Source organism: Talpa europaea, assembly GCF_964194135.1.
Source record: "Talpa europaea genome assembly, chromosome: 13".
In the NCBI taxonomy this organism is placed as follows: Eukaryota; Metazoa; Chordata; class Mammalia; order Eulipotyphla; family Talpidae; genus Talpa; species Talpa europaea.
Genome location: NC_140080.1, coordinates 23,574,182 through 23,601,251, shown reverse-complemented (window position 1 = coordinate 23,601,251; position 27,070 = coordinate 23,574,182). Strand labels below are relative to the sequence as shown.

Genomic DNA, 27,070 nt, shown 5'->3' with positions numbered 1-27,070 from the left:
ACAAAGGAGCAAACACAGGGCACTGTTGGCCCAGTGGCCCGGCGGGCTGCCACATGAATGCACAAAGACCAGCCACACCATCCACATCCTGCTGTGTTCCCAAAACATCCCACTCATCTGCCACACAATCTTTCCTTCCCAACCTTTGTCAATGTGAGTGGGGAAATCCATTCTAGCAGTTGGCATGAAAAATTCACTGGATTACCCCAAGAGCCCCGGGGAGGAATAGATAATTTCACAGGGTAAGGTGAAAGTTCAAAAAACCTGTTTAAATTAAATAAAACCCTTAATCTGGCTGGGACTAGGGTTCCATGATACTCAAGGCACAGGTAGGTTGTTTTTAACATTTACGGTATAGTTTCTGAAAACACGTGTTTTAACCCATCTCAACATCTTTCCACTAAGTTGTCTCTAAATCCTACCACTCTCCTCCACTACACTCCAAAGTTTAATCTACTTTGAACATGAGGATTTTAGGCACACTGGAATGAAATGATGAAACTAATGACTTCAGGCGTGACATTTTCAATATGAGAAATATAGTCATTGTCTGCTTCAAGATTTGTAAAAGCACACATTCAATTACAAATCACCTACCAGAACTCTCTAGGCCATAGGAGAGAGCTACAAAGGGGGCATAAGGCAAAGAAATATCAACTGGGAAACTCTTAAAAGCGATTATATTTTTATTTCACATTTAAAAAAAATAGACCTGGTTTTAAGACAAAATTAAAAATCACAGAATCTAGGGCCTCCCCGGTGGCGCAGCGGTTGAGCGCTGGGTTGCGAAGCTGCCCGCAGCCTCTGCAGCGCTGGTTCGATCCCCAGCTGCTCCCCGGCCACTGGAGGAGGGTCCCACATGGCACGCAGACCTCTCCTGCCGCCCGCCTCTCCCCTCAGCAATGTACTTAGGTCCTTCTGCCTGCTCTGCTCCCCACTCTGGCTCTGGTGAATTCTCTCACCCTCCCACGCTTCTGACTGTACCCAGTGCTTGTATAAATAAATAAAAATAAATCTTAAAAAAAATAGTCTTAAAAAATATCAGAATCTATATAATATCTGGTAACCTAGGAAAGCACACATTTCTAATGTGTTAGTGGTAAGAAACAGTAAAACAGTTGTGTTAGAATATATCTCCACATCGCTGTTCCCTTTTTTATGTCACATAAAGTGTTGCTAATGCTGGTGGCATAAGAAAGGAGGGAACAAAGAAATTGCCAGCAACCCGGGGTTCGAATTTGATCATATACTTCCTTACAGTAGACTGGACCCTAGAAATGTATTGCACCCTGACTAAGCCAGCAGATATTAGTTGGATAATTGCTGTGTAAATCATAATAAATCAACAGTGGTTTATAATCACTGAAAAAATATGTCACCCAAAGATAAAAGAAACTTTTTCGGCAGGAGCACCATCCAAGAAATTAATGTGATGAAGCAGAAAGTGCACAATGTCACACGTGCCACAAAACTCAAATTCCTTGTGTTTTTTGCTATGGGAAAAATGTCTAGGAAAATCTCCCCAATAGACCCAGTAGAGCGAATGTTATATGTGGCAACCGGTGTTTCTGTTATTATTCCTTGTGACTATTCCCTTGCCTGGATGTAAAATGGATTGGTGAGGTTGTGTTTAGGATCTCATTGTTCCAAGTTGTTCTAGTATAATTATAAGATGGATTAAAAACTATCACATGTTCAGGGCCTCCCCTGGTGGCGCAGGAGGTTGAACGCAGTGCTGTGAAGCTGTCCGCAGCCTCTGCAGTGCCAGTTCGATCCCGGCCGCCAGCAGAGTCCCACATGGTGCGACAGACCTCTCCTGCCGTGCCCACTGCTCCCCTCTGCAGTGTGTTTCGTCAGTCTGCCTGTTCTGTTCCCCACTCTGGCTCTGGTGAATTCTCTCACCCTCCCACACTTCTGACTGTACCCAGTGCTTATATAAATAAATTAATTTTAAAAAAAGCCAAAACTATCGCCTGTTCCTAGAATAGTTAGCTGGCAAATGTGTAGTGTTTACTGAATTTTAAAATTTGAATCAATTGGCAAAACTTAAAATTGCCAATACTTAGAAGATTTTACAGAAAAGTATAGCTGCACAGCTTCTTTTGAAACAGGACTGGCTGCATCATTTTGGGAATCCAGTGCAAAATGAAAATGCAGACACTCCATGTTCAAAGTGATTAAGAATTTCATGACAGTAACAGCAGAACATAAAGAAAATGTGGGCCTTCCTATGGTCCTGTGACTGCACAGACCATATGCCCATGAAGCCAGCATCAGGTGAAAATTCAGAGGAGCTGGCGAGTGGACCCAAATTGCTCAGACAGCCATCAGTGGAAGCAAAATGGTGTCTGCCACTATCAAATGGAACGTCTCTTCTCACAGTGACTAAAACCACCTTCTCTCTCTTCTGCTCTACAGTAAGGGCAAGCATCATTGTCAGTCAACATTTATCATTGTACTTGTTCAGTTGATTTTTGATTTTTATTATCCTGACTTCACTGAGCTCATCTGGTCCCTGCAAAAATAGGAATTTGTGTCTTCTGGTTCAAAGATTAAAACTGTCCATGCAAAGACAAGCTTATTGGTCACGCATTGTGGGCAATGATCTACTAAAGGTTTTTATTGCTAATTGAAAGTGGAAGTCATCCATGGAGGTTAGACAACATTTTTTTTTTTTTTGTTCTAAGCCAGTGCAATCAAGGGAGGAGGGTGAGCAAATGTTTAGGAGTATCTCGTCATGACCCACTGAGGCCTTCTCCTCCATGACTGCAACTTACCTTTCTTCCTCCCGGGAGATTTCTTGGAATCATCAAGATTGAAAGTTGGATGGATGAAAGCTGTTACACCCCAAGATTCAAAAAAGTCTGTCATTTTCTGAAAACCTGAAAGATTCTGTTACAAAACTAAAAACAATTGGCAAGTACAAATGCTAGTTTTTTAAAAAAGGACTCTTGACTGAGATCCTGGGAAAGCAACTGGATGAAGTGTATGTCCAATCTAATGGTCTTTGACTTGGCCTGACCCAGGAAGTTGGAGGAGTTGAAGGAGAAGATATTGGCAGATAAATCTCAAGCTTCTGGACCAAGACGGCAGAACTTCATTGCATTGGGCATGCTCAGCTGGACATAGAGAAATTGCTGAATTCTTACTGAAACTCGGAGTGCCAGTGAATGATAAAGATAGATGATGCTGGTTGGTCTTCTCTTCATACTGACACTTCTGCCAGCCAGGGTGAGATTGTAAAAGTCCTTCTGGGAAAAAGTGCTTAAGTGAATGCTGTCAATCAAAATGGCTGTACTCCCCAACATTACGCTGCTTCTGAAAACAAGCATAAGATCACTGTCATGTCACTGGAAGGCAGGGTGAACCCAGAGGCTAAGGACTATTGTGAGTGTACAGCAATGCACCAGGCAGCAACCAAATGTAACTTGAAGATGATTCATTCCTTCTGTAGAAAATATTCACAAATACCCAAGACACGGAGGGTAACACTCCTCTACACGTGATTTGTTATGAGGAGCAAGAAGAAGAAACAAAACTGCTAATGTCCCAAGGAACAAGTATTTACATGGAGAATAAAGAAGAAAAGCAAGTGGCCAAAGTTGGTCTGAGTTAAATACTGAAGGGAATAGTGGAAGTTTGAGCATCTTGGATTTGTTCTTATGTTGTATGTTTTGTGGATCTCTCCAGTGTCCTGGAAACTAATATATTTGTGTACAACACATCATCTATAATAATAATTTTTTTTTCAAAATCTTATAAACATGTTTAATATTGTTCCTGATGAGGTACTTGCTCTAAGCTTACAACACATATTCCAGACATCGTATAAGTGTTGAGATTGCTCTACTATTGTATATTATTCTGTATTGAGTTTTGGTTAATTGATTAATTTTATTTATTTTTTACATTATTGTTCATTTTTATTTATTTTTTATTTTTTTAAATAATAAATTTTATTTTTATATTCCCCCATACGATTGCAAACCCCCCATTCTGACCCCAATCCCTCCCCTCCTGCCCCCCACCCCCCAAAAAGTGTCTCTGGTTCATAGTTTTTTGTTGATTTTTATTTTCACTTTCTTATAGTTATTCATTTTCCTGGTCCCTTATTAAAGTTTTCTAGATTCCTGCTATGAGTGAGACCATCCGGTATTTTTCTTTTTCTTTCTGGCTTATTTTGCTGAGCATGATCCCTTCCAGCGCCATCCATGTTGCTGCAAATTGCATGTGTTTATCTTTTTTGAATGCTGAGTAATATTCCATGGTATATATGTACCACATCTTCTTGATCCAGTCATCTATTTTTGGGCATTTGGCCTGTTTCCAAAGCTTAGCTATTATAAATAGTGCTGCTATAAACATAGGGGTGCAGGTGTTCTTTGGAATTGATGTTTCTGTGTCCTTTGGGTAAATACCTAGGAGCGGAATTGCTGGATCATATGGAAGCTCTATTTTAGTAGGTCCAGAAATCTCCACACAGCTCTCCACAGTGGTTGGACCAGTTTGCACTCCCACCAACAGTGCAGAAGAGTTCCTTTTTCTCCACAACCTCGCCAATATTTGCTGTTGCTAGTTTTTTTAATATGTGCCATTCTCACTGGTGTAAGATGGTATCTCATGGTAGTTTTGATTTGCATTTCCCTGATTACAAGTGATGTTGAACATTTTTTCATATGCCTGTTGGCCATTTGCATTTCCTCTTCAGAGAAGTTTCTTTTTAGCTCTTCTGCCCATTTTTTGACTGGATTATTTTCTTTGTTGTTGCTGAGTCTCATCAGCTCTTTGCAGATTTTTGTGATCAGTCCTTTATCATTAGTGTTGTGTGCAAAAATGTTCTCCCAGTTGGTGGGGTTTCTCTTTGTTTTGGTTATTGTCTGTTTTGCTGTGCAGAAGCTCTTTAATTTGATGTAGTCCCAGCTGTTTATCTTTGCCTTCACTATCACTGCTTTGGGTGATTTGTCTGTAAAGATGTCTTTGATATGCAAATCACGTAGTGTTTCGCCTATATTTCCTTCTATGTATTTTATGGTTTCAGGTCTTATGTCTAGTTCTTTAATCCATTTTGAGTTGATTTTTGTGTATGGTGTGAGGTAGTGGTCAAGCTTCATTCTTTTGCATGTAGCGACCCAGTTTTCCCAGCACCATTTATTGAACAAACTTTCTTTGCTCCATTGCATAGTCTTTGCTCCTTTGTCAAAGATTAGTAGACCATAAATCTGTGGGTTTATTTCTGGATTTTCTATTCGATTCCATTGGTCTGTATGTCTGTTCTTGTTCCAATACCATGCAGTTTTGATGATTATGGCTTTGTAGTATAGTTTGAAGTCTGGGAGTGTGATGCCTCCATTCCCTTCTTTTTTTTTTTTCAGGAGAGCTTTGGCTATTCGGGGTTTTTTGTGATTCCATATGAATTTCATCAATAATTGTTCTATTTCTTTGAAGAATGACATTGAAATTTTGATTGGAATAGCATGGAATCTGTATATTGCTTTTGGTAGGATGGCCATTTTAATAATGTTTATTCTTCCAATCCATGAGCAGGGGATGTCTTTCCATTTCTTTGTGTCTTCTTCTATTTCTTTTAACAGTGTTTTATAGTTTTCTTTGTATAGGTCCTTTACCTCTTTTGTTAGATTTATTCCCAAATATTTGATTTTTTTTGTTTCGATACTAAAAGGGATGTTTTTTTTGATTTCTTCTTCTTCAGATTTATTGTTTGTGTATAGGAAGGCTACTGATTTTTGCATGTTGATTTTGTATCCTGCCACTTTACTGAATTGATTGATGAGTTGAATTAGTTTTTCTGTGGAGTTTTTAGGGTTCTCTATGTATATTATCATATCATCTGCAAATAGTGATAGTTTGACTTCTTCTTTTCCCATTTGGATTCCTTGGATGTCTTTCTCTTGTCTTATTGCTCTGGCTAGGACTTCCAGTATTATATTGAAAAGCAGTGGTGAGAGTGGACATCCTTGTCTTGTTCCAGATCTTAATGGAATTGCTTTCAGCTTTTCACCATTGAGAATGATACTGGCTGTTGGCTTGTCATAGATGGCCTTTATGATGTTGAGGTATGTTCCTTGTATCCCAAGAATTTCAAGGGCTTTTATCATGAATGGGTGTTGCACTTTGTCGAAAGCTTTCTCAGCATCTATTGATATTATCATATGGTTTTTATATTTCTTTTTGTTGATGTGTTGGATAACGTGATTGATTTTTGGATGTTAAACCATCCTTGTGTCCCTGGAATGAATCCTACTTGGTCGTGGTGAATTATCTTATGGATACATTGTTGGATTCTGATAGCTAAAATTTTATTGAGGATTTTTGCATCAGTGTTCATTAGGGAGATTGGCCTGTAGTTTTCCTTTTTTGTGTTGTCCTTATTCAGTTTTGGTATTAGTGTAATGTTGGCTTCATAGAACGTGTTTGGTATTGTCCCTTCCTTCTCAATTTTTTGGAAGAGTTTGTGAAGGATAGGCACCAGTTCATCTCTGAATCTTTGGTAGAATTCATTTGTAAATCCATCAGGTCCTGGGCTTTTGTTTTGGGGGAGGTTTTTGATTACCATTTCAATTTCGCTAATTGTAATTGGTCTGCTTAGGTGTTCTATTTCTTCTTTATCTAGCTTTGGGTGATTGTAGAGTTGTAAGAATTTGTCCATCTCCTCTAGATTGTTGAACTTGTTTCTATACAACTGTTCATAGTAGTTACTGATTATTCTTTTGATTTCTGCTGTGTCCGTTGTGATTTCTCCTCTTTCATTTATGATCCTATTTATTTGTGCTTTCTACCTTTTTACCTTTGTGAGCCTGGCTAGGGGTTTGTCTATTTTATTGATTTTTTCAAAGAACCAGTTCTTGGTTTCATTGATCTTTTGGATTGTTTTTTTAGTTTCAATTTCATTTATTTCTGCTTTGGTTTTTATTATTTCTTTTCTTCTATTTGTTTTGGGGTTTTTTCGTTGTTCTTTTTCTAGATCTCTGAGCTTCAAGATTAGGTTGTTTCTTTGAGTTCTTTCTTGTTTTTTGATGTGAGCTTCTATTGCTATATATTTTCCTTTTATTACTGCTTTTGCTGCATCCCATACATTTAGGAAATTGGTGTCCTCCTTGTCATTCAATTCAAAGAATTTTTTAATTTCTTCTTTGATCTCCTCGTTAGTCCAGTGGTCTTCCAGTAGTGTGGTTTTTAATCTCCATGAGGTAGGATAGTTCCTTGCCTTCTTTTTATGGTTTATTTCTAGTTTGATGCCTTCATGGTCAGAAAAGATGGTTGGTATGATTTCAATCTTGGTGTATCTGTTGATGTTTGTCTTGTGCCCCAGTATGTGATCGATCCTGGAGAATGATCCATGTGCGCTTGAGAAAAATGTGTACTCCGTTTTTTTGGGTTTAGTGTTCTATAGATGTCTATTAAGCCCAAATGCTCTAGGTCCTTATTTAGAGCTTTAGTTTCTTTACTTATTTTTTGTCTTGTTGATCTATCCATTGTTGATAGTGGTGTGTTGAAGTCTCCCACTACGTATGTGATGTCTGTTTTCAGAGAGGACAACAGTTGTCTGATATATTTTGGTGTTCCTTCGTTTGGTGCGTATATGTTAATGAGTGTTATTTCTTCTTGAAGTATTGTCCCCTTGATCATAATGTAGTGACCATTGGGGTCTCTCTTTATTTTTTTGAGTTTGAAGTCTGTTTTTTCTGATATAAGTATAGCTGTTCCTGCTTTCTTTTTTGGTCCATTCGCTTGTAGGATTGTTTTCCATCCTTTAACTTTGAGCCTATTTTTATCTTTTGTAGCTAAATGTGTTTCCTGGAGACAGCAAAAGGTTGGGTTTTGTTTCTTAATCCAGGCTGCAACTCTGTGTCTTTTTATTGAAGAGTTTAGTCCATTTACATTTAGAGTTAATATTGATATGTTAGCATCTGTATTTGATATTGTGTTTGTCTTTCCTTTGATTTTATTTATTCTTTTAATAACTTTTTTTTTTTGGTCTTCTTTTGTTGTTATTCATCCCTCTGATGTTCTGGCTTTAGGATTACTTGTAGTATTTTTTGGAGTGGGGGTTTAGTCGTAATGAAATTCCGGAGTTTCTGTTTGTCTGGGAAGGTCCTTATTCTTTCTTCATAGAGGAAGGAGAGCTTTGTGGGATAGAGTATTCTTGTTTGGCATCTGTTTTCTTGGAGTCTGTTGACTATGACTCTCCACTCTCTCCCTGCCCGTAGTGTTTCTTCAGAGAAGTCTGATGTCAGCCTGATTGGTTTTCCTTTGAATGTTATCTGTTTCTTCCCTCTTGTCAGCTTCATTATTTTTTCCTTGTCCTGGATTCTTAGGAGCTTTACTATTATGTGTGTCTTGCTGTATTTTTCCTTTTGTCGTGGAACTTTGGTGTTCTTCTTGCTTCTTGTATATCAATTTTCAGCTCCTTCGCATTTGGGAAGTTCTCTTCAATTATCTCCTGGAATATTTTCTCTGTTCCTACATCTCTCTCCTCTCCTTCTGGAATTCCTATAACTCTTATATTTCCTTTCCTCATGGAGTCAGATAGTTTCCGACGTCTTTCTTCGTTCTTTTTCCTTCGTACTTCTCTTTCCTTTTCTGTTTTGGTTCTTTTTATTTCTGTGTCTTCAAGAGTACTTATTCGTTCTTCCATTTCATCTATTCTGCTTTCATTGCTTTTCCCAGAGTTCTTTAGTTCCTCCATTAATTCTTTGATCTCCTGCATTTCTTTTACTTCCCTCTTTAGGGACGCAATTTCATTCTTCTGACCATTGTTTTCCCTCTTTAGGGACTCAATTTCCTTCTTCTGATCATTGTTTTCCTTTATGACTTCTATCACTTTTTTAGTCATGGCAATTTTAAATTCTCTTTCTGGAAGGCTCAGAAGTTCTTCCAAGTTGCTGTCGTTGCAATCTGGGGAGTGGTTTTCTTTTTGTGGTGTGCTTCTTTCCTGAGGAGTTGTTAGGTTGTGTGTGGTTCTTCTACTCCCTTCTGTCTGTTTTCTAATTTGTCGTATGCATTGGGACACTGTGTTGCTCGGACTGGCCGTCATCTTGGGTGAACTTATCCGCTCCCCTCTGGCTCCTCCAGGAACCATCTCTGGCTTCTGGGGGAGATTTCTGCTGGTTTTAGGCAGTCTTTACTGAAGAAATGTCCCTGATCTAAAATGGCGAAGCAGGACGCAGTCCCTGTGCATCCGGTCTCAGGCACACTCTTCTGCATGCCCGGTCTGCCCCGGACGTGGGTGCCTTCTCCCTCTGTGGGCTCAGACTGCTGGTTGGAAGGGGCCTGGCGTGGGCTAACTTCCCAGCTGGCCACTGGGTCCTCCAGAAGCCTTCTGCCCTTTTCAAGAAGTCTTTTCTTAAGAAATTTCCCTGTTCTATGGGGTGTTAATGACTTTTTTTTCTGGTCGCTAGGTGGCACCAGAGATCTCTCCTATTGTCCTTGGGGGGCTGCTTTTCGACGGCCCCCCCTCTCTGGGACAGGGAACAGAGCGAGAATGGTAGGGTAAACCTCAACGGCTTTGGGGTGCTGTGTCTGCCTTGTGCCCCACCGTTGTGGAGAACCCACGCCCTGAATTTCGTGCCCCGGGTTTCAGTTCCAAAGCCCTCAGGTCCAGGACGCGGGCTGTAGCCCAGTTCAATGGCGCGGGAATGGCGCCTTTTGCACCCTGCTCCCGTGCCTGGGCACCTGGTTCCTGCTTACTCAGGGAGGGACTTTCACCTCAGTGAGGGCCTCCGCGCGTCTCCCCGCAAGCCTAGGTCGCAGGCACGGGGACCTGGGCAGCCGCGATCCCGATCCGCGTTTGCTTTTCAAGCGCTTTTCCGCGCAAGCTTACCGGCCGGCCTGGGGCTGTGTGCGGGTCTCCTCCAGAGTCTCTTTGTTCTCTAATGGCGCCCTGAGCCGTTTGCTCACCGCTGCGGCGAATCCTGCAGGGTTCTCCACAGCTCCTGTTCACGGGGTGTGGTGGCTGCAATAGTTCCTTTCCACTCACAGTCCCGCTAGCTGCGTAGTTTGTTCTTATTGGTCGTTTTAGTTTGGTTTTTTCCTCCTCTCTGCTGGTCAGAGAGTGCCGACTTTGTGGGCGGGGGAGGAGAGCAGGGTTCTACGCTTTCCTCCCTTCTAGTCCTCTTTTATGGCAACTTTCTTCTTCGGGCAGTTTGCTGGAGTCACCCGTTTATCTTCCATGTCTCAGTTCTCACTGGGACCTGCCGCTTTTCCTCCCTATTAACTTTTTTTAATGGGAGATCTTACTCGCAGCATCTCCTCGCCGCCATGTTGCTCCGCCCCCCTCCATTGTTCATTTTTAAACAGTATTTGCTTTCCCCTCTCCCCCAGGTGTAGTCCCCATAGAATTACCTTCACCAATGCAGAGTTTTGGTTAATTTTAAGTGATTCTGTGTCTGTTGTGAGTCTTAAACACCTTCCCATACCCCTTCTCTATCTTCAAGTCAGAATCCCAATAGCACCAGGCCAATTATTCTGCCATATGTTTGTAGGTGGATGCTAGAATATTCCTCCATACATTTGAAGCACATCCAAACTCATTTTTCAAGCTCATTCAGAGTCCTATGCCAAATATTTCCATAGTTTTTCTTATATTAGCATGGTTAATTTTTGTCATAGGAGAAAAACCTATATATTTTAGAGGACCAAATTTTAAGTTGGAGGGAATATGCTCCAAATTTGGTATTCACAAACACCTAATAAAATAAAATAATGAAAAATAAGTCACTGTTTTGAAAATCAACACCCATACGAAGTGTTCATTATCAATTATTATCTTTGACCCCATCAAATGTACTTTGATGAACCTTTCTTCTGCAAAGATGAAATTGTTCTCTTTAGGAACTTTGAAGGATAAATCTGAAGGGCTTAGTTCTTGCAGAATGGAAATGTGTTCTAATATGATATACTTTGTCTCTTGAGCCATGAAATTCACTATAGACCTAAAGTTTATTACAGACCCCACTATGGCTATTCTGCGCTCTAAGACTGTCTGCTCAGGGCACATAAAAACTGAAGGAATAACTTTCTGTCAGCGGTTCCTTTTTCCTTTTGTTTGACCCCAATGTAATTCCTGGTACTATAGAGTATCTCATGTTTCTGGGTCATTTCCAGTTCAGCTCCTGTTTCTATACAAGATTTGTTCTATTCAAAATGTGAACAGGTCTGGTGGTAAGGGTTCTGGTTTACTCACTCTGCCAGATTTCTTCCACTAGGTCAACATTCTTTACCTCATTTCCTAGCCATAGCCTTTGCCAGCATTTTTGCACTCATCTAATTTAGGCATCCACATGGTAAATATTTGGCTAGTACTTTATACATGAGCAATTAAAAACATAAAGGACTTATCCTTTAAGTGACCAAAATTAAATAATCTATTGCTTTTTAATACTTTTTATGATTCTTTCACTTTCACTGTTCTTTTTCTTAAGCCAAGATAATTGTGAGTACTTTGTTTACTCACAGTAGGTCTTTTTCAAAAAGTGCTTGCAGAAATGCAGACTTTCTATAGCCTTTTTTGTGGCCCAGAAAATGTGAAGTAATAAAATTTTTTTAGCATTTAACTTTATTTAGTTCTACTACAATTTATGCACACTGGTATAGGCAAACAAATTGCAAGTATTCTTATACACATATATGTGTCTTAATTTTGTTCACTTGTTCACAAAGTCTAAGAAATAGAGCCCTGGTGATGTGTTTTTTCCTTGCAGCACCATCTCCACAACACCCATGCAACTCCAAAGCTTTCTGTATGGAGTGGTTACTCAATAGATAATAGGAATAAATGAGATAAATTTGATGTCCCAATATTTAAGTCATTCAACTTCAAACATTCTTCTGCTTCATTTTTACTTTAACCCTCAACATTTCACTTCTTACCCAGTTATTTGAGTATTTAAGTTTTAGGAACCTATGTGATATTGCTTCCTAAAATAATGGTCTTTTTCCCACTTGTGACTTTTCATAGCCAGCCAGCGAGGGTAGGAGACTCTGGCTTTAGATCTTGATGATCAGAGTCAACTCCTTAGACCTCAGTCACCTCCCTTTTCCATTTGTCAATCTACATACCATCCTCAGAGCTCTCAAACTAAATCTTCATTTTTATCCATGGGGTATTTTATCCATTTTCACTGAATATGTATTAATGTCCCACATATGTGAAGCATTTATTTAGTGTGGTCAGCTCTCCCAAGGAGCTTACATAGATTATTTAATCCTCATAAAAGCTTGTGAATAAATATTACTATAGGGCCTCCCTGGTGGCACAAGGGGTTAAGCAACATGCTGTGAATCTATCCGCAGCTTCTACAGCACAGAATTCAACCCCGGCTAGCCAGGGAGCAACCCACAGGGAGCAGAAGACCTCTTCTGACTCACCCGCTGCTCCCCTCAGCAGTGTATTTCAGTCAATCCGCCTGTTCTGTTCCCCATTCTGTCTCTGGTGAATCCTCTCACCCCCTGCATCTCTGGTCTGTAGCCCAGCTCTTGTATGCATAAATAAAAACAAAATCTTTAAAAAAAAATAAATAATACTATAGTTCATTTATCACCTGACGCTTTTGTTTCACACTCTAAAAGAGAAATGTGGTTTTTGACAACATTTTAAAAATGTTATTGGAAGATTAAAATAATAGTGTATATATCTTAGAATCCCTGGAATCTTAGATTTGATGAAACTTAATATCTCCATTCAGTCAACAAGGAGAAAAGTCATGAGATTATATAGTCTTGGTGTAGAGTCCAATTTCTTCACCACTACTTTGTGACTCACTGCCATAATCTTTGTCACTTTTCTTCGTAATATCCTTTTCATGATCATATTTAACTGTGTCATTTTAAAAGCTAATAATTATTTTCATCTTATGATTTAAAAGTTAACACATATTCATTGTAAAAAATTTAGGGCCTCCCCAGTGGCACAGTGGTTGAGTGCTGGGTTGCGAGGCTGCCTGCAGCCTCTGCAGTGCCCGTTTGATCCCCGGCTGCTCCCCGGCCACCAGAGGAGGGTCCCACATGGCGCGCAGACCTCTCCTGCCACCCGCTGCTCCCCTCAGCAGTGTGCCTTGGTCCTTCTGCCTGCTCTGCTCCCCGCTCTGGCTCTGGTGAATTCTCTCACCCTCCCGCGCTTCTGACTGCACCCAGTGCTTGTATAAATAAAATAAATAAATCTTTAAAAAAAAAATTTTAAAAGCAGAGCTTTTCAGGAGGGAATATAATCACTGTAAATCCTAGTAAATCCTTTTGCCAATATTTTGATATATTTTCTTTTTTTATAAAGTATTTTTTTAAGATTTATTTTATTTATTTGTGCATACAAGAACAGGGGTGTAGGCCAGAAGTGCAGGGGGTGAGAGGATTTACCAGAGACAGAGTTGGAAGCAGAACAGGCAGATTGACTGAAATACACTGCTGAGGGAAGCAGCGAGTGAGATAGGAGATGTCTGCTGTGCCATGTGCGTCAGCTTCCTAGCCGGGGATCGAACCCAGGCCTTGACAGTCATAGTGCTGAGACATAACCTTCAGGCCACCAGGAGGCCCTATTTTGGTATATTTTCTTCATGACTTTCTTTTCCTTACAGACATTCACATATATCCATAATGCTGGTAAAATACTGGTGAGGTGCTTTGCATCCCTCTCTTTTCATTTAGCATTATATACTGAGCATTCCCCCTTGTTATTTTATGTTCTCTAAGACTTAGAATAGCTATCTATCTACCTTACAATACAGGGGTTATACAATAATTTAACATTTAGATGTTTTAAAGTTTTTGTTATCAATACATGTGTTGGATAGCTTTATTATCACCTTAGAATTTCTAGTACTGTTTATACTTTTTAAAAAGTTATCCTGTTCTTCTGAGCTTAACAGTAGAATTAAAAGAGTATGTGACTCTCAAATTTCTGAAAAATCCAGAGCTCAAGTGAGAAATATTTCCCTAGAGAAATTGCTAGTGACTTCTTGTGAAGCTGCTATCTGGTGGTGTTCACCCTCTTTGGGATAGGATATTATCTTCACTAGAAAAGACCCAGGTAATCAGTTTGTTTGAGGTTAGCTGCCTTAGCAACAGGGCCTTTGCTCCATACCAGTCTTGTGAAATCATTGAAAGGGTGGTGCCAAACTAGACATTGCTCTCACAGCAATGGGCTATAGAGTGTGGGACACATAGAGACAGCAGATGTGGAAACTGGAGCTGAACATTTTCTTAGTCTCATCTTTTTTACTCTTCCTAGCATTGATACACGAAAGGGAAAATTATCAAGTAATCATCATAACAGAGCTTGGCCTTAAAAAAGATCAATGTGGAGTAAAGAAAGGCTTAAGAGAATCTGTGGGAAGACTGCCCATTCCTGACACCCTAACTACTTATCTCCAGGAGGACATTTTGTACATATTCCTACTTTGAGAAATACCACTGTTAAGTATGGTTCTTCCTTCCTGGGTATGTTCATAATTAGTATTGTGATTAAAATGTGTCCTGAAAAGAAATAATGCAATAAAATATACTTGAACAGATAAAATATCTGAATACTGAATATCTAAACAGATACTCCAAAGAAGACATACTGATGGCCAAGAAGCACATGAAAAAATGCTCATCATCGCTCACTACGGAAATGCAAATGAAAACCATAATGAGATACCACTATCCACTGAGGCAAAGCTTGAGAGTATTTTAGGGACTGGGGAGATGAAATAGAAGAGTGAATAGAGTTGCTTATCTATGCATTGGAGAGAAAGCTGGATAGAAAGTGTATTTGTTTCTACAGTTAACGGTACACACACTGCAGTGTGGATTCCTACCTAATTCTTATTGTACAGTATGAAATAACGAAAATTTGTTTTGAGTCTAATGGATGCCATTTTCCAGAGTGGCTTTTACACATAACTAAAGCATAATCACTGTGCATATGGCATTTACATTCTAATAAAGGGAGTGAGAATGCTCCGAAATCATCATAATTCAAGGTGTTATCTGAGGAGGACTGTAAGAGAGACCCAGGACTCAAAGAAACATCTCTTTAGTGAAAGGCCCACTGGGGACTTAACTGTGAAAACTGATGAAGTATTTAACCCTAGAAATTGGGCAAAAGTACATGATGAGGAAAGACCCCTAAGGGGAAAGTATCAGGGTAAAATTTCAGATTTTGGTCTGATCGTTGAATAATATGGAATATTTCCAAGTATATGAGCCAGATGTGTTTTCTCTTTAATATTTAAATTTCAGAAAATGTTCTACCTCTCTGAGAATCTCTCTGGTTTCCTTGTAGGATGAAATGCAGTGCATGCGTACCTAATATCTACCATTGGACCAATAGAAGGAACCGAGGTTATTTATTTTTTTACATCATGCTTATAGGCGTAAAGACGATTTAAAGCCATGATCATTAACTTTACCTTTTTGTCGCAAGTTGCAGATTTTTTTGACACAGTTGATAAATTTGAAGAGAAAGTAAATTTTTGAAACTGTAGTTTTTAATTTTTTATCATTTACCAATAATTAAAAGTATTTTTTTCTCTGCTTTGCGAGAGAAAAATGAACACCAGCCCCTTTATGCTACTGGGGTGCTGAACCACGCATTTGCCCCCATTCTATTATTTGCAATAGCATTTTCTTCACTCATTAGATGATAATGTTTTTACAGGTTCCAGACACTCACAGCTGTTTTAACCTCACTGGAGACTTAAGCAATTAGCAGTGACCCTCAGGGTGGATTGTTTGACTTGACCCAGGAGAGCTAGTTGTTTGCACACAACAGCTGCTCCCTTTAAAAAATTCTCCTGGTGATGATTTTGGATTGTTTTTCAATTTGAAGTCCTTGTCTGCAAAAATGCTATGATTATAACATACTATAGTATAAAACATATTTGTAGGATTTATAGTTTACTTAAATACTATAATAATTAAGGGATATTAATGTTTCATTTTTGTTACTGCAATTTCCATTTTATTTACCTCATTTTCTAATTAATTTTCTCTTTATTTTGCATGCATGGTGAAGCATGTGTACATTTTTTGGTTTGTTGTGGAAGAGAAATTTTCCAGGCCTCTGTCTTATTTGGAAATTAAGAAATTTCCTGAAAAACAGAATTCAACTTAATTTTTTTATACAACTTACTAATACTACTATAGCTAGCTGAAGATTTGATTTTGCATAGCTAGAAAAATAGCCTTCTTAATAATAGATTTATTAGTTCTAAGAATACAAACAATAGGTTATTTATGAAAAAAAGTACTTGCAACTTTCTGAAGCTTCATAGATTTGCTCTGGTATGAAAAAAATAAACAAGTATCTTTTTTTTTTTTATGAATTTTATTGTTATATTCCCCATACAATTGCAGCCCCCCCATTCTGACCCCAATCCCTCCCCTCCTGCCCCCGCCCCTCTAAAAGTGTCTCTGGTTCATAGTTTTTTAAACAAGTATCTTTTTAGGTAAAATATCTTTTTACCTGACTAACCATTCAAATAATATGAGCTGCTATATGTAAGTAGAGTGTATAGTGTTCAAAGAGAACATAGGATATAATTACCCTGCCCTCAAGAAGTTTGCATTTATAATAATTACAGAGATCAGAAGAAATAATTCAAAGAATGTCAATTCAGTGTATATTTTTCGAATGCCTTTTGTGCCCATTACTAGATATTAGGAGCAGTGACTTAGAATATTAAATAATTATAAAATTGTATAAACACAAAATAAGTCTAACAAAATATAATCTTAATAAAAGAATTCAAAGTGCTAGAGTAGTTACAAGTTATGTACTATGGGAGAATTAATTAGCTGATTGTCTGATACCAACTCACAATGAAAGAGAACAACAAACTGAAATAAGAAAGAAGAATCATATGAGAATGTTAACACTCTGAGTATTGTCCTAAGTTGTATTTTCTGTGTAAGAACTATAAAATATAAGGTCATAGTGAAAGAGTAAGGTAATTTATTTACAAAATAATTTAGTGAGACTTTTTAATGTGACCAAAATTAAATTTTTCACTCATATTCTTTTCCTCTTCAGAATAACCTCTTTCTTTGGTTTAGTGAGAATAATTGCTTTAAAAGGTATATTCCATATATAAATATATATGTATCACACATGCATATATGTTATATATCATATACATATATATATACATAGTGTATGTGTGTTATTACAATTGACCCTCTGAGGCCATAGGTTCAGCATCAGCAGATCCAACCATGGATTGAATCTAAATATATATGGATTCCCCCCCACCAAAAAAATATAAAAATGTGTGTGTATACACACACACACACATATATATACATTACACACATTTTTATATATCATATATATATATATATATATATATAAATGATAATCTTTAGTGATCTGATGGTGCCAGAGTTTTTTCAGGGAATGTACCCAGTAGTGGAATTGGGATGAGATTAAGGTTATGATTTTCCTTCTAAGTATCAGTTTATTTTCACACACAAATTTTCTAATATAATATTGTTATTGTCATCTTTTACTAAGTGTTTCACAATGTCTATTGTGATTTTTTAAACTCATAGATTTAATCACATGAGTGAGCATGTGTGTGCAAGTCCATAAGTGTGTATGTTTAGTTTCAAATATATACTTAAGGAATTTGACTTTAATTCCATTTTAGTGAGAGATCATGGTCTATGTGGTAACTGCATCTCAAATGGCCAGTGTTTCAAAATATTTTATGTATGCTTGAAAATAATATATTTTCACTAATTTATGGGGATAAGATTCTACCAGAAGAAGTTTGTTAACTGTGATTTTTAAATGTTTATACTCTTTTTAACATTTTCCCTGATTTATCCATTGTTTTTGAAAGAAGTGTATTGAATTATACAAGTATAATAGTGTTTATCTCCTTTTGTTTGTAATTCTGTCAATACACACATGCACACACACAGGCTTCTTGGTCACACTGAAATAGTATTATGTTCATCAAGTGTTAATGTTTTCTTGATAGATTGTTTTTAATCTTTATTTAGTGTCTATCACTATTAAAACTTTCATATTAAGCTCTATTTTGTTTCCTACTGTTATTGTTATTCCAGCTGTGGTTTGTGATTTTATCTTTGCTTTTCTTTAAATATATATTTCTTTTTATAGGTATTTAAAAATTTTACTCATTCCTCATTTTGCTTTGCATGTATATCACTACACAGAATGGATTTTATATTTTTAATTCAGTCTGTTCATCTCTGACTCCTAGTGGTGGGGTTCTTCTTTTTACATTTATTATGACTCATATTTGAACTTCTGTCCACTTAGTTTTTATTACTTTGTTTATGTTTGCTTCTCTTTTTCTTATCCTTTCATGCTAATGCTGGATTGATAGTTTGTTTATTCCTTTTTTCTCTCTCAGTGTTCTCTCATTTTCTTCTTTCGTTATTAGTTTGACATATGCATATTCTATTTTCTATATTTTTATGATAACCCTTATTTTTATTTAACGTGTTTACCTGAATTAACAAAGCCTAAAATTATAGGTCTTTATGTCTTATTCCAATTTGTAAGGACATTAGAATAACTCAAATCTCATCGCAATGCCTCCAACTTTTCATGTTCAGATTGTATAAAACAATAATTGCATCTTGGATGGATAATTCCATCACCAACTTTTTATTTTGATAGATTTCAAACCTACAGAAAAGATGAAAGAATAGTATGTAAACACCATATACCTGTCACTTAGATCAGAAATTATTAGTGTTTTAACACCTTTTCTCTGTCTCTCATCTCATGGCCTACTATTCCTGCAGTCTTCAGCAAGCATCTTCTAAGAAAACAACCTTCTATATGACCACAATGCCAGGATCACATACAAAAGATTCATATCAACATGAGATTATTAAGTATCCATTCTACATTGTAATTTCTCCAAGAGCTCTAAAAATAGCTCATAACTTTTTCTTTTCTGACTCCAATGTCATTTCAAGAATTATGTACTACATTTTGTTGTCTTGTCTTTTTTAGTTTACTCTAGAACCATCACTGAATTTTATTCTTTCATAATCTTGGCTTTTCTGAGCATTTGAGACAGCTGTCTTCTATAATTCTGGGCATTCTGGGTTCATTTGACTTTTTCTTCGTGAATAGGTTAAACATTTTGCACCAGAAGACTATAGTGATGCCATTTGGCATTTATTTGGAGACATATAATAACATGTTCATTACTCATGATGCTAGGCTGGACCACTTGGCTAGGGTGGTGTTTTTCAGACAGCACCATTATAAATGTCTTTTCCCCACATTTATAATTAATGAATTATATGTCTGGAGTGCCATCCTTTAAATATTTTTGTTGTTGTTTTATTATAACATACTTATTGGAGAAAAACTGAACACAAACTGAACATGCCATGGAACTAGCCAACCTTCAGTTTGAAATGTAGAAACTCCGCTCACACCTTCTTTCAGACATTCCTTCTTTCTTCAAGTTTAACACTGTTTTAACTTCTAACATAATAAATTGATTTTTTCCCCAATTTTATACTTTGATTAAATATAATCAGATGGAATTGTACCATTTGTAGTGCCTGGCTTCTTTCACTCTGGATTATGGTTGTAAGGCTCCATATGTTCTTGCATGGTGATGTTTTTTCACCTTATTGCTGTTTAATATTCCTTTGTGTGAATATATGAAGAATTTATCCAGTCTCCTGTTACAAGTTTTGGGATAGTTTCCAGTGTGGATAATCTACATAGAGCTTCTGTGAAAATTGTAATTCATTTCTTTTGATTAATATGTCCTGTTTTTGTTGGATCTATCACAATAGAATAGAATTGCTGGGTCCCAAGATGTGTCCACGATTTAGTTTTCAAAGTGATTGTATTAATTTGCCTGCCTACAGGAGCTTTTAAGGGTTCTAGTTGCTCTTTATTCTTGCTGAAACTTGGTATTATTAACTTTTCATTTTAACCATCTTGGTAGATATAGAGTGAAGTGCTCTCCAAGTTAATTTATTTAACAACATTTTTACACAGTCGACAATTATATTGGCAAAATCTGTCACTTTTTTTTTTGCTTATTATATATTTTTGCATCCAGCTACTATTTTCTTTGTTTAATCTCTTCTCAATGAAGAATAATAAAAGTTGCTTTAGTGTGAAATATATTTCTGACTCTACTTATCTAATTATATTATTTAACGTTCATTTGAGTGATAATTTAGTTATATGTGGAATTGGGGATGACAACTATTTTCTTCCATTGTTTTCTGCCAATCATTATTAGTGAGAGGTATGCTATCAGTTTGTTTCTTTACAGTGTACCTTCTCTTATGGTTTTCAAGATTTTCTGTTTTTTGACATTGATTTGGTAAAAGGTCACATTGCCTTTTGATATTTCACTATACCATGTCTATGTGGACTTCATTTTTTCTGCTAAAAACTTGATAAAATCCTTTAACTTGGAGATGTATATCTTTCTTACATGTCAGAATAGTCATCCATTATTATTTTGGATATTATTTCTGCTCTATACTCACAAGAAACTCTTAGCCCTTTTCTTTCTTTTTTCCATATATCTTAAATTCACTTTCAAATTTTTTCATTTATTTTTCTCTCTGTGCAGGATCCCATGTTATTCTCTTGATCTCTTCTAATTCATCTATTCTCTCTCTATTTAATGTACTATTAAATGTGCTCTTTTGAGCTTTTAAAAGTTATAGTTATTAATTTTCATATCTCAAATTTATATTAGGTTATTTTTCAAATATTGCTATTCTTTTCTATAACACACTGTTTGTCTTTTACTTTTCTTTTTGAACATTATTAATTTGATGACCCTTTAAAATTATTCCATTATGTCTATTCTCAGTGTGCTATACAAGTCCCCTATTTATTTGCTAACTCATTGTTATGGTGGTTAATTTATTTAGAGAGGTTGTTGTTTTTTTAGGGTAAACTCTTCTTTCATGGGGTTTATCCCTGTTTCAGTTCTAATGTACTGGTCTTGGTGAATTTTTTAATGTTAATTCCTCAGGTTGGGGATATAGCACCTTGTGTACCACATGAATTCAAACCCATATCCTTGAATAGAGCAGCCTTAGGTTTTCTATTTCTTATAGTTGATTCTATTTTAACACACAGTCATTTTTAGATAACAAATTTCCTTCTATTTATTCCAGAAATTTCTTTCTACTTCATTTATGGCACAGTTTTTCCTGATGCTTAGCTTTATGCATGAAGCTCAGTTCCAGTTCTCTGTGCCCAAATTACTAGGGTCTAATTTTCCTGCCCCATGTAATCCAGGTTCCCAGCCATTAATCAATAGCCTCTTCCTGATTTCCCTTGAGCCTTATGGCATCAAATCGAATTAAGCATTCTTACTTTGAATTATGCTGTGTTGTGTGGCACCTGGAAATTTTTCCTCTTCTTGATTTCAGTCTGACTCTGTATTTAAAGTTTGTTATGGGGTGGGAGGATTGTTATATATTTCTTAACATTTCAATATCTATATAGCAACTTGGGAGAGTGCCTGTGTTTAGTATGTCTTCTTTTTTTTTTTTTAAAGGAATGTGATTTTTATTTATTTTTTTAAGATTTATTTATTTATTTATACAAGCACTGGGTACAGTCAGAAACGCAGGAGGGTGAGAGAATTCACCAGAGCCAGAGCAGAACAGGCAGACTGACGAAATACACTGCTCAGGGGAGCAGCGGGCGGCAGGAGAGGTCTGCGCGCCATGTGGGACCCTTGCCCAGTGGCCGGCGGGGATCAAACTGGTGCTGCAGAGGCTGAGAGCAGCTTCGCAACCCAGTGCTCAACCGCTGAGCCACCGGGGAGGTCCTAGTATGTCTTCTAAAAAGACTAGAAGTCCTGGGTTATTGTCAGTGTCTGGCTACTTTTTGGCCTTAGAGTCTGCAAAGGAGGTTATATCTGAGATGGTTAGAATAAATTTCTTATTTGATATTTCCCATTTTTACTAACTTGATATCTTTGCATAATGAGGATAAATCTTCAGAAAATAGGAACCTTGAAATTTGACAACTGAGACTGACAAAACACATCAAAGATAGTTTTCACCAGTGTGGCATAATATGTGATATTCTACCACTAGGAATTACTTTTATGTAGTTATTTTTTTCATTCTATACTCTTAAAATTCAGTGTGTCATAATCAGTGATTAATACCTTAGTGAATCATGTCTTTATTTGCTTAATCTGAGTGTTTCTGTTAACAACTATCTGGGAAAAAACTACATACAGAAGATAGAAGTATTGATTTTGATACGAAGAAAGCTATGTAAGAAAATTCATTGGGCCTCCCTGGTGGCGCAGCAGATTCGAGCGCAGCGCTGTGAAGCTGTCTGCAGCCTCTGCAGTGCAGGTTCGATCCTGGCCGGGCGGGGAGATACCCACATGGTGCTGTAGACCTCTCCTGTCTTGCCCGCTGCTCCCCTCAGCAGTGCATTTCAGTCAGTCTGCCTGTTCTTTTCCCCACTCTGTCTCAGGTGAATCCTTTCACCCTCCCGCACATCTGGCCTATACCCCAGTTCTTGTATGTATAAATAAATAAATCTTTAAAAAAAAAAAGAAAGAAAACTCAGACTATTAAAAATGTTTACACGAAACATGGTTTGTAAATTTAATGGTTAGCTATATTTTAAAGCATAATGTATTCTTATAATAATTACAGATTTTATTTTAAATTTAATTTTAAACTACAATCAGTGCTCAAAGCTTATTTACTAAAAAAAAATAGCATTTCATAATTGTGACAGCATAAGAAATATAAAAACTTTAGGACAGAAGACATAATTTAAGTTTTAGGAAGAAAATACTATTTTGTTTTTAGAACTTACCTGCCCAACTATTGATAAGATTTAGAAAGACTCTAGTGCTCTTGTACAAATTTAGAAGTGGCATCCCTCAGAATTAACTATAAACAACTTACTAGTCTTGGTGGTTTTGTCTTTTTCCTAAGTTTGCTAGGTGAGTTTACTTTAAAAACTACATTAACAGATACTCTACTGTGATTTCTATGGGTTGTCAAACTATGTCTTTAAGCTATCATTTCACATTATGTGTTTAAAAAAATTAAAATTTTGACTTTTCTCACAGTTTTTATTTTAGCTCATTTATAAAGTAGTCAAAGGAGTAGGAAGAAGCAACACCTATTTGCTTTTGCTTTCAAAATCTTTGGAGTTGCTTGTACTGTCCTCATTCCCCTTCCATCTCTTGAACCTCCTGTACCTGCTGTCCCCCAGTCTGTGAATCCAGTTAAGTAGGTGTTATGGGCTCAACTGTGATCTCCCTGAGTCACATGTTAAAGTTCTAATTCTGTAACCATATTGTGTTTGGAAAAAGAGTTTTTGAAGAGTTAAGCTAAAATGAGTCCTTTAGGGTGGCTCCGGATCCATCTGTTATTATAAGAAGAAAATTCACTCATAAAAAGGAAAGGTCATGTGAAGACCCATTGGCATAGCAATTTTCATCTTGATGTTTTAGTATACAGAACTATGAAAAAGTAAATGTTTGTTGTCTAAGTCACAGAAATCTGTGTTATTTTATTATTGAAGTTAGTAAAGGGATACAAGGAGTGCTCACTCCTTTTCTGTAGTCTCTACAGTAATAAATGGAAACCCCTGCCAGAATTCACTTTCTTTACTGCCGGCTGTATCAGGACAATAATATATCCACCAAACTCTTGACAAACAGTCAAAACAAAACACAAAAGCACACTAAAGGAATCCATTATTTTCTTTAGAATACAAAAGGCAGTTTGTGAGCATTTTGCAGTTTTCTTTCTTTGCTAGCTAGCATGTCTTATGGTCTACAATGTAGATTTCTTTAAAAACCATTAGAGTCTGAGAAATAAATCTGGAATGCATAAAAAGTAGGTAAGAAATAGGAGTTCATGCTTTATTTTTTTATTTTATCTCACAATGTAAATTTTCAATTTTTTGAGAGTGTGGGTAATTTACTAAAAAATTCATGACATGTTTTCTTCTTTGCAACTCGTCAAGTTCCAGTGTGTTACTGTCTTTATCAAAGGTCCTTGTCTGTGTTTATACTGTCATTAGCAAATAGTTGTGGGGCCTTCTGTTTAGGAAAAGAATCATACCGCTCTACTGACATGGGTTTAATTGCCTCCAGTTAAGAAAGTTGACAAAGATACAAAGTAATGGTTTTGAAAATTACCAATCTGAGAAGTAACCTTAAGAAAATGAAAAATTAAACGCAGTAAGCTATTGTTCTTCATGTATCTGATTTTTATTGCAAATATTTTATTAAGTTGGAAATATTTTTTTTGTATTTTAAAATTACATTTTATGGGAGTAGTTGTTCTTCACCTAACTCCTCCTACAGGAATTTCTTTTGTTCCTTGCTATGTTTTTCTCTTTGGTTAATGGTAGAAATGTTAAAAACACAGAAATAAATGCATTAGAAATTATAGTCCTGTCACAGATATTTGAAGGACAGAGGTGGGAGATTGTATATTGTTCTTTGCAGATTCCAGAAGATACTTATAGAGTTAATTACCATAAAACAATTCTGGCAAAAAAAAGAATCTAAATTTTGTTTTGTTTACTTGATTTGTATTTAAAACTATTTCCAACCCTTTTTTCACTTCAGGTCTGCATTTTTAACTTCACTCTATGTGCATTTTACATGCTCCACAGGCAATTCAAAGGCACAAAAAACAAATTAATTTTCTTGCCTCCCAACATGTTCTTCAACAGCTTCTCTCCCTTAGGGAGTAGCAATACCTTCCACTCCGAAGCCTAAACCGTGTTATTGTACAAGATATTCTCATGTTCCCCCTGCTCAGCTCCATCCCTCAAGTCAACCACCTCCTTTCTCTGTCCCCATTATCTCAGTCTAGTGAAGACCATCCCGCCCACCAAGGCTATTACAGTAGGTGTGCTTGATCCTTGATCTGTTTTCTCCATTGCACTCTCTGGCATTTCTTAAATATCAATCTGATTATGTCTAAAACCATTAGTGTCTACTAACTATTCTTGGCAATACCTGTCTCTTTGGAACTGATATTAGATGCCTTTCTGTTCCAGAAAATGCCCATGCTCCTTTTTGAAGAAATGAACATTATACCACTCTCACTATTTTTACTCTCCTGAGCTACTGAACATTTTTCAATTCTCAATTTATATGTCATTTCTTCTGGAAAATGTCCCCACCTGCTCTCTGCCTCAGTTAAGAACTATTCTTGGATGGTGTCACAAAGATGTGTGTTTACCCTGTCTTAGCACTATTTATATTGCACTGCAAATTTTTTTTACTTGTTTATGCTATTCACCAGTCTGAAAATGCCAGAAGACAGAGGCAATCTTTATGTTACCCACACTATGTGCACCTAATAGATGCTTAATAAATATTTATTGAATGGACAGATAAAAAGTAATTAGTAAACAAAGTTCACACTATTTATGGTGGAGTGCTTATTGTATTTTTTGTTTGAATATTTTAGTAGTATAAGAGATATAACCTCCAGAAGTTCTATTAAGTGAACTTTTATCTTATACTTCTTACAACTCTCAAGGTTAGTCTGATGACAGGGAAGGAAAGTTAAATGGTACCAATTCCAACTGTATCAAAATGTTGACTCATTAAGCTATTACTGTTACTTAATAATAGAGCAAATAAATAAGGATCATGATTCACTGCTCTTCTCTAGTATAATGTATTTTTCCCAGTGGCTTCTAATTACTTAAGAGAAGTCTAACCTTTTTTCTAAAGTACAGGATAGAAAGTAAAGGATACTTTACATTTCTTGGGGAAAAAAATCAGGTAGAGATTCAAACATAAATTGATGAATCAAGCCTAAAAATTCTTAGCAAATAAAGGGATGGGATATCATCATCCTTGGTTAGGAATTTTCAAAAGGAGAGTCCAGGTATATCTACTCCTCTTGCTTTCTGAACTATTGGGACTTCTTGAAGGAGTAGGATGTTCTTATCTGATAGAAAGAGCGTGTTATTGACAAGAGTTCCTTGATTAGTTTGACATCTATGTGTTAGTCCAGTATTTCAGGGCAGTCCTTGTACTTTGCACATCTGTATCTGGTTCAGGGCACATTTGCCAGCATTAGTGAAAATCAACAGTACAAGAAGTTCTTTTGCTGACCACACCTAATTCTTTTACACTGATTAAATATTTAAGAACCGAAAGATTTCCTATTGAAAAAACCTTTGAACTCTGCTAATCAAAAAATCAAAATTAAAACCAAGAAGTTTTAAAATGTCAGAAATCTCTAAGACTTTAGGATAATTATTCAGTTAGAATGAAAAAAAAAAAAACCCACCAAAAAGAAAAGAAGTATTTTTTAAACTGAAACTGAGTTTTTAGATGCTGCCATCAAGAACATCTGAAATGGATAGACCTCTAGAGTAATGTTCTTCATGTTTTAGATTTTATTTCCAAAGGAGACAAGAGGTAATACTTGGGGTCTCCCAAAAAGCAGATACTAACAGAAAGCACTGGAAACTGCCCTTTGAATTTTACGACCCAAAACAGAATCCAAAATCTTGACAGACCAGATAAGCATTGGTAGTTGCAGATACACCTGTATTTCTTTTACTCTTCCTTGAAGAAATGAAGATGCAAGTGGATGTTTCTAAAACAGGCCCTGCATGTTGGGAATTTTCATGAGTTACTTTGTGGAATCTGCCTAGCCCTATACATCTCTTGCTTCTTCCACTGCCACTGTGTTTTGTAACACAAGCTTTGGTGACTTAATTCATTCTGTTTACTGGTAATGATTTCTTTAATATTTACTTTGTATCTTGATTTATCATATTTTTAAGTTATTTTAAATATTTTAATAATTGATTTCAAATGATCTGATGAAAAAATACACTGATCAAAACATGGTTCTTTAAAAAATTACTGTAATAAAAAGTTATCACCAAGATGTCATTAGGACATTGGACACAGAGAAACTTGATAGGCGATCTTTATTCTTATTATCCAGTAAAATGGACTAATTTGTAAAGTTATTACAGAAATTTAACTCAAGGTCACTGTGGGCGAGAGTCAGCAAGAAGGAAAATGACAAGGTTTAAACTTAAGAAGCTCTGCAGACAGTT

General features: G+C 36.6%; 1 protein-coding gene and 1 pseudogene across 2 annotated transcripts in view; one reads left to right on the top strand and one right to left on the bottom strand.

Moving 5' to 3' along the window:
* The window catches only part of CCDC192 (coiled-coil domain containing 192), a gene marked incomplete at both ends in the record, with an annotated part of 195,302 nt that overhangs the window by 85,835 nt on the left and 82,397 nt on the right, over positions 1-27,070 (bottom strand). The gene's annotated exons all lie outside the window — the stretch shown is intronic.
* On the top strand, positions 2,262-3,616 carry LOC311182817 (annotated as a pseudogene). The gene is made up of 2 exons: positions 2,262-2,455; positions 3,027-3,616. The product of its transcript is annotated as an uncharacterized misc_RNA (transcript).